The following is a 14,207-nucleotide window of genomic DNA, read 5'->3' on the forward strand; positions in this document are numbered from 1 at the left end:
GGCGCCCCAAGGTACCTTGGCTCTGTTTGGGAACTGTAAGATCATACCCCTTACAAAGTACTAATGGTTACCAAAGGCAAAGTAAGAATTCTAAAAGAACATAGAAACTTTTGAAAATAATAGCTACAAAAAAAATACAACAAAATTCCTCTTAGATTTATTATAGAGAAACTGGCTATTCTCTGGCTGATTAGAACAAAAGCATATCCTTCTTAATGTTAGGATTCTTAAAATAAAATGTTTATAATTTTTTGAAGGAAAATTATCTTTCTAATACTTTCCCAGTAATAATATATCACTTTTCATCAGAAAAAAAGAATTAACATCTAATTATTATTGTTCTTTTATTTTCTTACATTCACCTTCTATTTCCTTGACATTAGACTTCAAATTAAATGTAAGGAACAATTCCGAACATTCAAGCCTCACAAAAAAAAGGAATCTTGATTGATTAGAAGTTTTACTTTATGTATCTACAATTTCCCAGTAGTCCTATTTCTCAATCAGAATTTGAATAATCTTTACAACTTGTATTCCCCCAAACTCAGATTTAATGACTCAGTAGGTTCAGAAAGAGAAATAACAGCTGCAGCTCATCCCGCTGTGCTATTCAGTAATGACAATGTTATACCACATTAGCAATTGTGACATTAATAAAAAGAAGCCCATAGGATTAACCAGAGACAGCTGACTTTAGTCAAATGTAGGTCAGGCTTTGTTTGCTCAGAAGCTGGTAATAAATTCCCAGGTAACTGCTCTCGTGTGTCACACATATATGTCAGGAGCATAATTTCAGCCTCACTAAATGATTCACATTTTTAAGTTTCTGTAAGCCATTTTTGAATTATTGTTAAGCATTTAATTCCGCCATCAGGCCTATAGGCTCCTTAAAATTATTAACTTATGTGACATTACAGCATGTTTTTCCTTCAGGCAACACTTAAAAACACCTTGGAGGGTTTCATGTTCACCTTCCAGATACTGAAGTTCTTACTAGCAGAGGCTCAGGGGTCATCCCTAATTTACAGCAGAGTTACAGAGGAAATGGTATTGATGGCTAAGAAAGCCACCTGTCATTACAAAGTTCTCATTGTCACAGGAAATATCATTGAAAGCTTAACATGAGTATTGCATTCTTAATCAATTCTTATGGTGGGCTATATACAAACAAGAAGTCCATAACCATTCTCTAAAATATATTGAAAAATATAAACACTTTGGAAAACAGTTTAGCACTTTCTTTAAAAGTTAAACATACACCTGCCATGTGATCTAGCCATTGCTTTCCTAGGTACTTGTCTAAAACAATGGAACCATATGTCAACAAAAAGACCTGCACAAAAATATTCATAGCAACACAGCATGGCTCACAACTGGAAACAACCCAAATCCACAGGAGAATGGCTAAACAGTGGCATATTTATACACCAGAACACCACTCAGCAATAAAAAGACAAGAGCCATAGATCCATGCAAGAATCACGGACAAATCTCTAAAACATTATGTTTAGTGAAAGTAGCTAGATGTAAAACAGTACATATTGTGTCATTCAATTTATGTGAAATTCTAGAAGTCAAAAACAATCTATGGTGATACAAATCGGAGTGGGGCAGGGATAGACTGCTGGGAGAACAAGAGCACTTTCTGGGGTGTTCTATATCTTGTTGGGGTGATGTTATGTTCATGCATATATTTGTCAGACTCATCAAACTGTGCATTTAAGATCTGTGCATTAAGATCGGCATCTAAATTATACCTCGATGAATAAAATATATGTGAGTGCTCTGTAAGCTCTTCAATTTTATACTTAAACTTTATTAAGTCAACTACTTTTGTTAAATGCTTATGTAACTGTAAAACATTATGAAGTATTTTAAACATCAACAAAAAGAGATGTCACCCGAAAGATACTAACTCAATATTACCCAAGTAAGGATAATAAGCAGCATATTTAATGAGTTAAATAAATGGATAATTTTAATTGATTTACATTTTAATTCCTTTTACATGCAAATGGCATAATTTGAAAGCTCTGTTTGTACATTAGAAAAATATCAATGGGCATAATCGCAATTAAGTACTTAAAGCTAATTTATATTAATGTAGAGAAGCAGCTGCAAGATGAGCCAAAAACAGTAAATGATATAAAAATAATTTGAATGTCTAATATTTACCAGAGTTAGTGACTCTTCTGTCCAAACTTTGCCATTGCCACCACTATGATTCAGACTCCTGCTACCATTTTTTTTTAAGTGGAGCAGATTCCTAATTTGCTTTCCTAATTTGACTGCCTTACCCCTTTTAAAGACATCAGATTAATCTTAAAGCACAGCCTAAGCATTTCATGCCATTCATCACAATTACAGTCAGGGTCAGCTCCCTAGTCTGGCATTCAAAGCGCAGTTTTGGTCTGACTACAATCTCTCCCTGGTGGCATCTACTCTCATGGCCGCTTTTTCCCAGCCTCCCACTAATCCATAGATCTCTATACTGAGGCAGCTAGAAGGCTCACCTGTTCCTACCCCTCACCCGTTCCGGCTTCTGCTCATGTGCCTCTCCATTTGAACTTTATAGCATATCCAATTCATCCCGGTTTCCAAGATCCACTTTTGTTATCACCTCCTTGTCAAGGAAATTCACCATTTTCCTTACTCAGAGTAATCTTTCTCTCTTAGAAACACTCATCACATTGTATGCCCAGTTCTCTTATCACCACTGTCAATCTTATATTGTGAAATGGTTTGGATTCCAACTCCAGAAAGAAACACGTAGCTTGAAAGCTTAGTTCCTCAGCTGTCAGAATTTAGGCAAGTTGCTTCATCTCTCTATGCTTCTGTTTCTTCATCTGTTAAAAAGTAAAATAAAAATAGTATCTCTCTTTTATGATGGTTATAAGCATGAAATTAGATAATGTACATAAAGTGCTTAGTCTGACACACATTTTAAATCCTCAATAATATTTACCCCAAAACTTGCTAGCTAAAAGAGAATAAATTCTCCAAATGGATGAATTATATACTAAGAATTGAGGGAACTTGTAAATGGAAAAAATTTTGAGGAATATCCAAAGAAACCAGAAGGTTGGAGGTGGATAACTTTTGCTGCTGTTTTCAAAATAGGACGTAAGTTTGGTTTTAGAAGCTGCAAAATGGTGAAACTGATGTTAATTTGAGGCAGGAAAAGTCTGGGTAAAAGGGAAAACAAAAAAACAAAAAAGGAGAAGTAGTCCAGGTACTGAAGAGAAATAAAAACACATGTCCACACCAAGACTTGTACATGAATATTCATAGCAGCTTTATTCATTATAACAAAAAAAAAAAACTGAAACAAATGTCCACCAACAGGAAAGGGATAAACAAAATGTGTTATATCCCTACAACAGTATACCCCTCAGCAGTACAAAGGAACATACAACTGACAGAGCCACAACACGGGTGAATCTCAAAATCATTGTACTGAGTAAAGGAAGCCAAACACAAAAAAGTACAGCGTGCATAATTCCACTTATATGAAAGTCTAGAAAATGCAACTAACCTATAATGACAGAAAGGAGATCAGTGGTTGGCTGGGGCATGGGGATGGAGGGAAGGAATAACTGGAAAGAAGAGGAGAAAATCGTGGAAGATGATAGAATGTTCTGTGTTTGTGGTGCAGTGTGGTTTCAAGGATATACACATAATTCTGTCAAAACTCATCAAACTTGTATTCTTCAAATGGGTGTGATTTGCACCATTTTTTTTAAGTCAGTAAGAACCTAAAAAATAAAGTAGTACTGATTGGGGCACAGTATATTTTCATTAAGAAAATGTTACATTTGTTTGACAGTTTTTCCTTCTTCAACCAGGCTCCTGGAATACAATATCTAGGAAATGAGTAGATGCAAAGTATCTGAATCTCAGCAGGATATTTGAAGACATTTGTAATGATATGCTGTTGGATCTAATGAAATGTTATGGCCTGGGTGCAGGGACAATGAAAGAATTGAGTCAAGATTCCCCTGTCATCCTAGAAGATTTCTAGTGGCAGGTCACAGGGTTCTGCACCTAGCCTGTTTAAGCCTTTTATCAATTACTTGTCTGAACACCTAAGGGCACAGCCATTGCTTTGTGTTGGCTAAACATTGGTATGTTGGATGACAGATTAGGATCTAAATCATCTTGATAGGCTATAGCAGTAATTTAGGCATAATAGGGTAAAACTTTACAAGGACAACTATTAAATAGACAAATTGAATCTAAAATTTAGCTTTCCAAGTACAAGATAGAGGAACCATGCCATACCAGCAGGACATTAGAAAAGTCAGCCTTAGGGTCATAATCATCAATAAGCTCAGTGTCAACCAACAGTGAAATATAACTCTTAAAGAAGTTAACTTGACCTTGGGTTGCATCGAAAAACACATAAGCTTTAACAGGAAGAAGATGGAAATCATGTTTTATTCTCCAAAATAAGCTTACATTTAAAAATATGTCATGAAGTTTTTGGTGAGATGCTTATTGGGCGGAGGGGGAAGATTAGAATTATATCAGAGGGGAAAAAAATGGTATGTTTTTAATCTATGAGTTCCTTAAGGACAGGATCCATATTTTAGTCATCTAAGTATCACTAGCACCTGTCTCAATTCCTGCCATGACTATAATTATTGTTTAGAAAGTAAATGATGTTTATATATTGATAAGACTTGAATTGTTGTCACATAAGTAGTGGGAAAGTAACAAGGACTTTTTAGCCTAGGCAATAAAAAAGACTGAAGAAGGGGGAATGAGGGGTGAATCAAGGTGGACAGCACAAAATGTGCCTATGGCAACTGCAGTGAATTATAGATGGCTGAAAATCTTTGTCACTTCCCTCCATTAGGAAGTGGAATTATTTGTCCAGCCCTAGAATCTGGGCTGAATCTGTGACCACTTTGACCAAATGAAGAGAAAGTGATACTGTAATAGTACCAGGTCCAGTCTTTAAGAAGACTGACAACTTTCACTTGCTTTTTCTTCCACCATGCTAGAAGGAAGCCCAAGCAGCTACAAGGATAGGTCTACATGTGGCAGAATTAAGGCACCCAGCCAGCAAGTGAGGCTGAGTTCCCTGCCAATAGGTAGCATTGACTTGCCAGCCCATGTAAATGAGCCACTTGCAGTAGAGCCTTAACTCCTCAAGCCACCCCGCCTGATGCCATATGAAGTAAAAATGAGCTTTCTCCACTGGGCTTTTGCAAAATCACTAGCAAATAAGATATAGTTGTTGTGTTAAGCCACTGAGTGTTGAGGTGGTTTGTTATGCAGCAAGAAATAGTTGAAACAGTAACCATATTCAAATATATTAAGAGCTATCATATGCATGGTCCCATGGGTTATAATTATAACCAATATGCAGAATTAATACTGATATCCATAACTTGAAACGTTTCACTGAGAAGCAGGTTGGAACCTTAAAGATAAGACCCGACAGAGAAGAAAGTGCCAAAGTTGTAGAGCTCATTTGGCATTAGAACTCGCCTCAAGGAAGTAAGCTCAGGTTCATTTTCAGATGACATCAGTTCCCAAGGGTTTCATCTGCTGGGCATTGTAGTGCCGGGGGAAGACCATTCAGGTTGAATAAGATCCTATCGATCCAATGTCTGGAGAGAGCAGATCAGCATAAGGCTAGAAGGCTTTCAAGACCCCAGTTCAGATGAGATTCAGAATGGATATCAATCCAAGAGGGATCCTGGAGTAACCACCCAAAACCGGAGAAAGCAAAGGTACAAGGATTATGCACCCAGATTGTGGGCTTAAATGGTATAGTTTGGAATGAGGGCACACCTTAGACCTACCAGACATCAGATATGTCAGATATGGTCTTGATTCTGTGATCTGATGGGAATGCAAATCCTAAGGTGCCATCAGGTTAGTTTAGGATTGGCTCAGAAACCAGCCAATTGAAGAACTGGCTAGGAAACTAGAGTGGGCAAGTAGGCAATGGGTGCCTCTTCAGTATCTTTGGCTGGGGGGCTAAGATAAGAGTCTTCTGAGAGGAGCTAGAGGAAAGCAGGTTTTAGTTTAACACAAGGAAGAACTTTCTTAGAGGGGGTGTATTCCTATGATTGCAAAAAACTGAATTATCACCTGCCAGGAGATCTACAGAGAAGATGCATACATCTAATAAGAATGATATCAAATAACTTTTTAATGCCCTTCCAACTCGAGATTTCCTAACACATACATAATGTGAGGGCAAACTGCTTGCACAGAGCACATAGGTGCTCAACAAGGAGTGGATGGATAGACAGAGAGATGGACAGACAACTGGGTGGGTAAACTTAAGGATGAATAATGCAGTCTGACATTTTCAAATACTCAGCACCTCCCATCCACAGACACATTAGCCACAGGAAATAAACTGGACCTCAGAAAAAAAGAAATTAAAATGTATTTGTACCTCTAAGAGTTTTCCAAACACTTAGTATCTTGGAGTACCCAAATATATGCTGCATTTTTATGCTTATGAAAGCAATTTCTTAAGAAAATTAGAAATTCATGTGAAAATGTCTTAGTTTGTTCTGACTGGTTGACTCTGAGCAAGGGTCACTGTGGACCTGTATTCACTGGAATTTGGTACATTCAGCACAGCTCAGCTTTAACAGTCAGGAACCCAAGCTCCAGGTACAAAAGACAGCCTTGAGCAACAGAGAAGCAGTGACCAGCCAGGGTCCACGTGTTCTATTATCTCTTCTCCCAGCAGATTTCTCATGCCACATTGTGCTTTATATGCCTTGTACCTATTTTTTAACCTTTGCTCTTGTCACACACTCCCTGGTATGAGACATTTCTGCAGGTCTCTGATGTAGAGTATATACTCTCCTCTCAATAACATGGCCAAGGTTTTAGGTAAATAAATGTCTAACACCTTCATACACAAAGAGTATCTTGTTCTTTAAGACAGAGGGTAAAGCTCTATGTTCTAGGGAGTGGTTAACAAATTATTTGAACCACAACCCACACTCAAAAAACATTTTACAACCTAACACAGAGGATACATATAAAATAATATTTACCTCACAATGTGCCATGCATTCCAATATTTTCTATTTCATTTTTCAAGCTGCCAGTGAGAACCCACTAATATGAATTTATGACACACAATACGTGGGACTAATGGTCTAAAAGGCACAGCTTAAGGGACAATTATCAAGTAGTATTTACAGGGAGTGTAGCAGTGAACCAAGTGCCCCCAAACTACATTAACATTAGAAAGTTCTGAGCCCTCAAAACCTATAAATAATGTTGCCATTTTCTAAGAATGAAGCTAATAAGAGTTAATACATAATGGATTAGATTAGCTAAATGTAGAAATTAATTCAAGAAAAATGTGGGCTGCAGGGATTTGAAAATACTCTCAAGTCCAATCAAGGCATCCAGGATGAACAGTGTGACAGTAGTCTTACTAGATTATAATTCTAACATGAGAATTTTATATTAAAATAGACAGTTTTATTTTGCCTTGCCTGAATAAATCCTGTTAGTAGTAGGAAATGAATGCATTGGGGTGGGCTGACTTCCTTGTAAGTGGGAAGTCCAAAGACAAGGATTTTTTAGTAGGTTCCTCCATCCAAGGAAAAGACTACTGCAGCCCCTAAATGCAAATATCCAGTCAGCTTGGCAGCTGGGGGCCAGGAGGAAGGTGGAGCCTCCAATTCTCATGGCTCAACGACACTTGCTCTCTCTCTCTTCATCTAGATCTACTAAACAATTTTTGATTTAAACACTGGTTTCCCACTCATGTTTTCCTAAAGAGGTAGGAACACACTAATCAGCTAATAGAAATTTCTTATCTGCTTGCCAGTTATACTTTTCATTGTCAATGAACAGACTGAGATCTTGATTAATATACATCAGTCTTGTGGGTTTGGTTACATGATCATTTCTACACTGAATGAAATGTCAAGGTTGTGGAAAGCAAAGAACCCAGCCTAGAATAGGGCAGCACTTCTAGGATGATGGCACTCAAGAGAGCCTGCCTGGGCATCCTGCCAGCCTGTCTCAAAGCAATCCCTCTTGCAACTCTATCACTTGACCCATAACAAGTTATTCAGAGGTTAATAAATGACAAACCAAATAAAAATATATTGGTTTCACAGAGAAAAGCATTGACTTAGCATTTCTTCCAGCCAGCTAGAGTGAAGGAATATTATTGAGACCCAGTCAACTTTGCTTTCACACACCAGAGTTGGCTATGGTCTAATCTTTCACAGACTGGGGTTAATGTTTTCAGTTTTTTGTTTGGTTGGCTGCTTTGTTTTTGAGATAAGGTCTTGCTCTGTCACCCAGGCTGAAAGGCAGTAGGACAATCACTGCTCACTATAGCCTTGACCTCCCAGGCTCAAGCAATCTTCCCATCCAGCTCTCAAGTAGCTGGAACTTCAGGTGGGTGCCACCACGCCCAGCTATTTTCTTTATTTTTTGTAGAGACATGTTATTTTTTTGTAGAGAAATGTTGCAGGGGCAGGTTTTGAACTCCTGGGCTCAAATGGCTCTCTAGGCTTGTGGAAGTGCTGGGATTACAGGTTTTGAGTCACTGCAGCCAGCAGGTTAATAAAACAATTTGTGTCACAGAGTCTGATGGCCGTATCACAATTTAATATTTCCAGTCACCTACTGGGTGTGGATTTTCATTGCTTCTCAACGCCATTCATTCATGCCACACATATTTCATGAGCACCCAGATTCAGTAGTCACAAAACAGAAAAGAGCTCTATCCTCAAGGAGTTCAAAGTCTGGAACAGAAGGATGAATTGTTATAAATCAGTGTAAGAAATGGTGTTATATTCAATATAAAGTCGTGGCATCAAGTAGGATGGACTCAACTCGAAGAAGGGAGACGAAAGATTTCACAGGGAAGATATTTCAGGTGGGTTATGGGGGAAATAAAAGTTTACGAAGCAGACCAGCCAAGAGCAATCATTGCGGAAAGAGAGCACGCGGGGGAGTTAGGCTGTATGAGGAGTTTGGACTGGAATGGTCATGGTAATTACCATGAGTTTAAAAGGGACATTTTTATTATTGAAGATTTGGTGTCTTTTCAAGAAGAGATATTTCCCAACTCCAGGAATTTCTGCCATAGAGGGCAAATATCTGTGGCTCTCCTGGCACCCCAATGCTCGCACCATGTTGAGGGGCAAGCAGGGGATAGCCCAGCACATCATCTCCGAGGAGGACAAGGGCGAGCAGCAGCCGCAGTGGCCAACCCCCAAGTTCGCAGACCCGGCCCCAGCGGCGCCGGCAGGAAAGCCGTGTGTCCCAGGGAATGAAGATGGAAGGAGTGAGGACGAAGGTCCTGTAAATCAGCTTCGAGGGGAGGAGACGCGTGTCTATGAGAAACGCTGTGTGGAGTTCTTTGGCAGCTCTGAATTCTTGGAACATAAGAAAAATTGCACTAAAAATCCACGTGTCCTCATCATGAATGACAGACAATGAGGGCCCGGTGCCTTCAGAAGACTTCCTCGAGTCTGTACTGAGCCACCAGCCACCCAGTCCAAGCAGGAAGTACGGCCACAGGGAGAACGGTGGCAGCCCAGGGCACATGAAGGAAAGTCGGGTACTTAAAGACAGGCACCCCAGGACATAAGCTATACACCCAAAGGTAAAGTGGCCAACACTAAGGTGCCCCTGTGGGGACTGCAGGGTGGTGAGTCCACGGAGCCCGAGTGCCTGGCACCAACAGGATCCCGTGGGTGCTCAAGCAGATCCTCTGCCTGCAGCAGCAGCTACGGCAGATCCAGCTCACCCAGCGGATCCGCGCCCAGGCGCACTGGTGGGCCTCGCACGCCCTCCACTAGCCGGACGGGGCCCCGCAACCCCGAAGACCTTGGGCGGCCACGTGTCCCACAGGTTTCAGCGGCAGTGGCTTTGCTCAGCGGGAAAGCTGGGAGCCAAGGTCTGTCTCTGGACGCTTTGAAACAAGCCAAGCTACCTCACACCGACATCCCTTCTGCTGCCAGCTGTCTGTCCCCAGGGCTGATGCCCCTCATCCCACTCTGCAGCCGGATGGGAGAGGGCACTCCTGAACATCAGTCTCACCTCCCCAGTGCTGTGCGTCCTCGGGCCTGGGCCGGGTACTCTGCCAGCGGCCTTTCTCCGCAGGCATTAGACTACCCGGGAACGGGAAGGGGAAGCCACCGGACATCTCCGGGGGAGGGCGGATGGGCAAACCCGAAGACGAGGCAGTCCTCGACAAGCATCATAAGTGTGGGAGCAGGCGCTCTTCCACATTTATCCAAGCCCAGCCAACCCAGCTGACAAAGTCTGGGTTCTGGCACGTCAGTTGGACCATCAGCACCATCCCCAAGCAAGCCCTTTGTTAGTGCAGCCCTGCTGGGAGGCCCAGCCTATGGGAGTGTGGGAGGAACGCACCGCTAGCGCTCCTCAGATTCACGAGCAGGTGCACACTGCAAGAAGCCTGTTGTATGCAGCATTTATGGGCGAGCCTTTACCACCAAAGGCACCTTGAAGGTCCACTGTATGACACACGGGCGAACAGTCACTTGGCCCGCCATGGGAGGAAGCCATGGAGAACACCATGGCTCTAATAGGTCCAAAGAGAAAAAGAGTCTCAGAAATGTTTCCCCAGGAAATCCTGGCCCCTTAGGTGAGCGTGGACCTGATGTGTGGAACCAGTACACCAGCATGCTCAACGGTGCTCTGGCCACAAAGACCAGTGAGACCTCTGTGGTCCAGAGTGGCCATGTTCCACTCTCCCGGTTTTCCCTGGGGGGCCAGCTCAGTCGTGAATAAGGCCACCATCTCCAAGAGGGATGGCTCCCAACGAGTCATCAGTACCGATGTGGAAGAACCAGGTGCTACTGACCCATCCCAAACACCTCACTTCCTGGAAGCGTCCTCACTTCCTGGAAGAAAACAAGACTGTGGTCAGCTAAGGCATAGGAGAACTTGCATGGAAGGAGAAATGCAGAGTGAAATCTCTAGAATCTGCTTTAAAAAAAAAAAAAAAAAAAAACTCCTCCTGTTTTATTGTTCTCATTGATAGGCAAATGTTTGCAAAGGTTGTGACCACAACCTCAGGCAAGTCCTGCAATCACAACTGTTGCTATGCTGCTTTGCAAAAAAATTAAAAATAAAAAAACAAATCACCCCCAAACACAGACTAGATTTTTTTTTTAATTTTGGAAAAAAGCAGGTCTTGCAAAGTAGCTTTATTACTTGTGACAAACTGTATACAGAGAACCTTTGTACAACCCAGAGTGACTTTTCCACAAACTGTTACCTACTTCAAGGTAGAACTGCTGAAACTTACTGAACAACAATGGAAAAGACAACTACTTAGCCTAGTTGAAGGAAAGCACGCTATATACTTCCATGGTAACTGAATGTGGGTAAAAGGACAAAGTCTGTCATCTATTCAGGAACCTGTTTTATATGCCCCCAACCCTGTCCCCATCTTTTTGGTTTTTTTTTTTTTTAAATGTACTTAAAAAAACAACACACACACACACACACAGGTTGTAGAATTATAAAATCGCTTCAGCCTTAGAACCTTAAGTAGGACACCCTCAAATGGACTTATGTTGGTCCTTAGGGAGTCAAGGGGTGTGTTGCTGTGACACTAGATTTTGGGGGAAGGGTTGTTTAGGAGCTAACACATACACATAAGGCTATTAAATTGGTTTGATTTGGTTTAGTTTTCTTACAAAAAAATGGAATTAAAGCTAATGTGTACTTCACACTTTTAAACTTGCCACCGGAAATATTAAATACAAATCGTTTCAACGATGATGTTTTATTTTTTTCCAAAGCCACCCAAAATGATAAGGAAATCTTTTTATATGGAAAGCACTGTACTTTTAGCTAATTTTCTAACACATAAGTTGTCTCTTTTTCTATAATCTTAAAACATATAATTTTGTGAAGGGGATACTCATTAGAAGTGGCAGTGCCTAGCAACTTTTTGCTCTGTTTGCTAAATTATCATGCATAGGAAAAACAGTCTGCAGAGACTGTTCAATTCCCACTCCTAGATTAGTGATGGCCCAGAGTACTGAAGGCCCAGCCAGGAAGGACAGTGGATGCCAGACACCGGGGTCTGGTATTAGAGATTAGTGATGAGCAAGTGGAGATCTCAGGCGAGGTGGCGTGCAGAACTGGGATGCTATCCAGCCCAAGCCACACACTTAAAGGAAGCCTCCAGGAGTACAGACAACAGGTTGGAGGCAGGGTCGATGCTTCAAAGCCAACACTGTGGGGAAAGACCCGAACTGAGTCCTGCACCAATGAATGAACAGCGTGGCAGTGACTTTATGGCATGAAATGGTTAAAGACATATTCAGGGAACGAGTCCCAAGGTTTTCTCCCATCATTAAAAAGAAGGTATGTTTCTGCCAAATGCAGGGACTGTACCTTACTTTATAAAATCAAATTCTTCCATCATACCAAAAATAAACATAGTCAAGTCTAGGGTGTTTTTGTTTTTGTTTTTTTCTGATACAGGGTCTCACTCTGTAGCCCAGACTAGAGTGCAGTGACATGATCTCAGCTCACAGCAACCTCCACCTCCCGGGCTCAAGCGATTCTCCTGCCTCAGCCTTCCAAGTAGCTGAGATTACAGGCACGTGCCACTACCACCTGGCTAATTTTTGTATTTTTAGTAGAAACGGGGTTTCACCCCATGTTGGCCAGACTCATCTTGGACTCCTGACCTCAAATGATCCAACTGAGTCGGGTTCCCAAAGTGCTGGGATTACAGGCATGAGCCACCTCACTTGTAACTTGGCCAGGCCAAGTTTTTTCTAAAGTCAAAGTTTGAAAGGACCCGAAAGCAAGGGAAAATAACATTTTTCCTAATTATCATAAGTCTGAGAGTTTCTTATAATTTTTTTCATTAGTCACTGATACACATAAAAATAAACTCTCTCTGAGCAAGATAACATCCATTCTGTTTTGATGTCAGAACATAGTAGAATTGGCAATTATTGTTTAAGTTTGCATTAATTTCTTTCCTTATATATTTGTCTAGGTATGCCTCATTCTGAGAAGAACTGAAAGTGGCTTGTTCAAGTGAGCAAATAAAAAACTGTTTGCTTATCATCTTCCTGAACTACTTAGTTAAGATGCAGCATTGATGCATTTAAAAATACATTTGCATAAAATATATTTAAAATGTATTTTGAAATAATAAGAAGACAGTCACCTAAGTTAATGCTTTCATGGACACTACATATAATTATATGAGAGGTTACTCTCCACTTATACTTTTAGAATGAAAATCACATAGCATAGGGAGACAGGCAGCAGATTTCATTTGTGTACTTAAAAATACGTATAAAATAAAAATGTTAGTGCTAGTAAGTATTGTGAACTGTTTTTCATTTCAATTGCACGTTTTTCCTTCTATGCTGTTTCTTGCTGTTCCATGCATATGCCACCCCACATTCAATGAGCAGCTAAGCATGTACTGTTCATGTAACAATGTTACAGCCAGCTTTAGGCTTCTATGATTGAACAGGCACTACTGCTCTCTCCTATCTCACTCATAGAAGACAGTTAAAGTACTCTACAAATTCAAAATAATTACGAAAAGAAATGGATGAGCTTTTGAAAACAGAAATAACAAGGTAGTTGATTGTACTGTGCACATTCCCATATATGAGGCTATTTGAAAACCACAGATGTTACTTTTCATTCAAGGCTTTCTCCATGTTTTAAGGTCGAAACTTCATTCTGTTTTTAATTTATCAAAAGAGTATAGATTAAAAGTTTGAGACTTCATTTTTTATGTAAGAGCTAATTCTATTATAACATTACAATGATTATCTTTACCTGTATGACTTATGTAAGGAGGAAAAGATTACAAGTATTTCACCTGCTCCAATACTTTTGAAAACTGCTTGAGATAATTGCAACCAGATTTGTGAGGCCATGGCCAGTTCGTAGTTGCTAATGCAAGGTTGAGGAGAAAAGCCGTCTTCTTTAAGAAACAAACAATTTTAAATAAAAGGTATTGTTCTCTACCAAAAAATTATAGCAGATGTAATTGCCTATAAAGAACGTTAATAGTCTTAAGGTTTCAGATCAACAGTCCTTGGATCTGTTAAAGAATAACTCTCAAGATTACAGAAAAATATTTCCTCTTCTTTGTAAACATATATACTTTAGAAAGAAATTCAACTTTATGATGACAAGGTGAAAAATAATATTAACTTAAATATTATGATAAA

The 14,207-nt window shown here is 40.2% G+C and overlaps 1 pseudogene; it reads left to right on the top strand.

The window, feature by feature from the left end:
• The first annotated feature begins 10,150 nt into the window (after window positions 1-10,150).
• LOC103782688 (sal-like protein 4) lies at window positions 10,151-11,604 on the top strand (annotated as a pseudogene).
• Window positions 11,605-14,207: the final 2,603 nt, after the last annotated feature.

This window comes from Pan paniscus, chromosome 2, assembly GCF_029289425.2.
Source record: "Pan paniscus chromosome 2, NHGRI_mPanPan1-v2.0_pri, whole genome shotgun sequence".
NCBI lineage: Eukaryota > Metazoa > Chordata > Mammalia > Primates > Hominidae > Pan > Pan paniscus.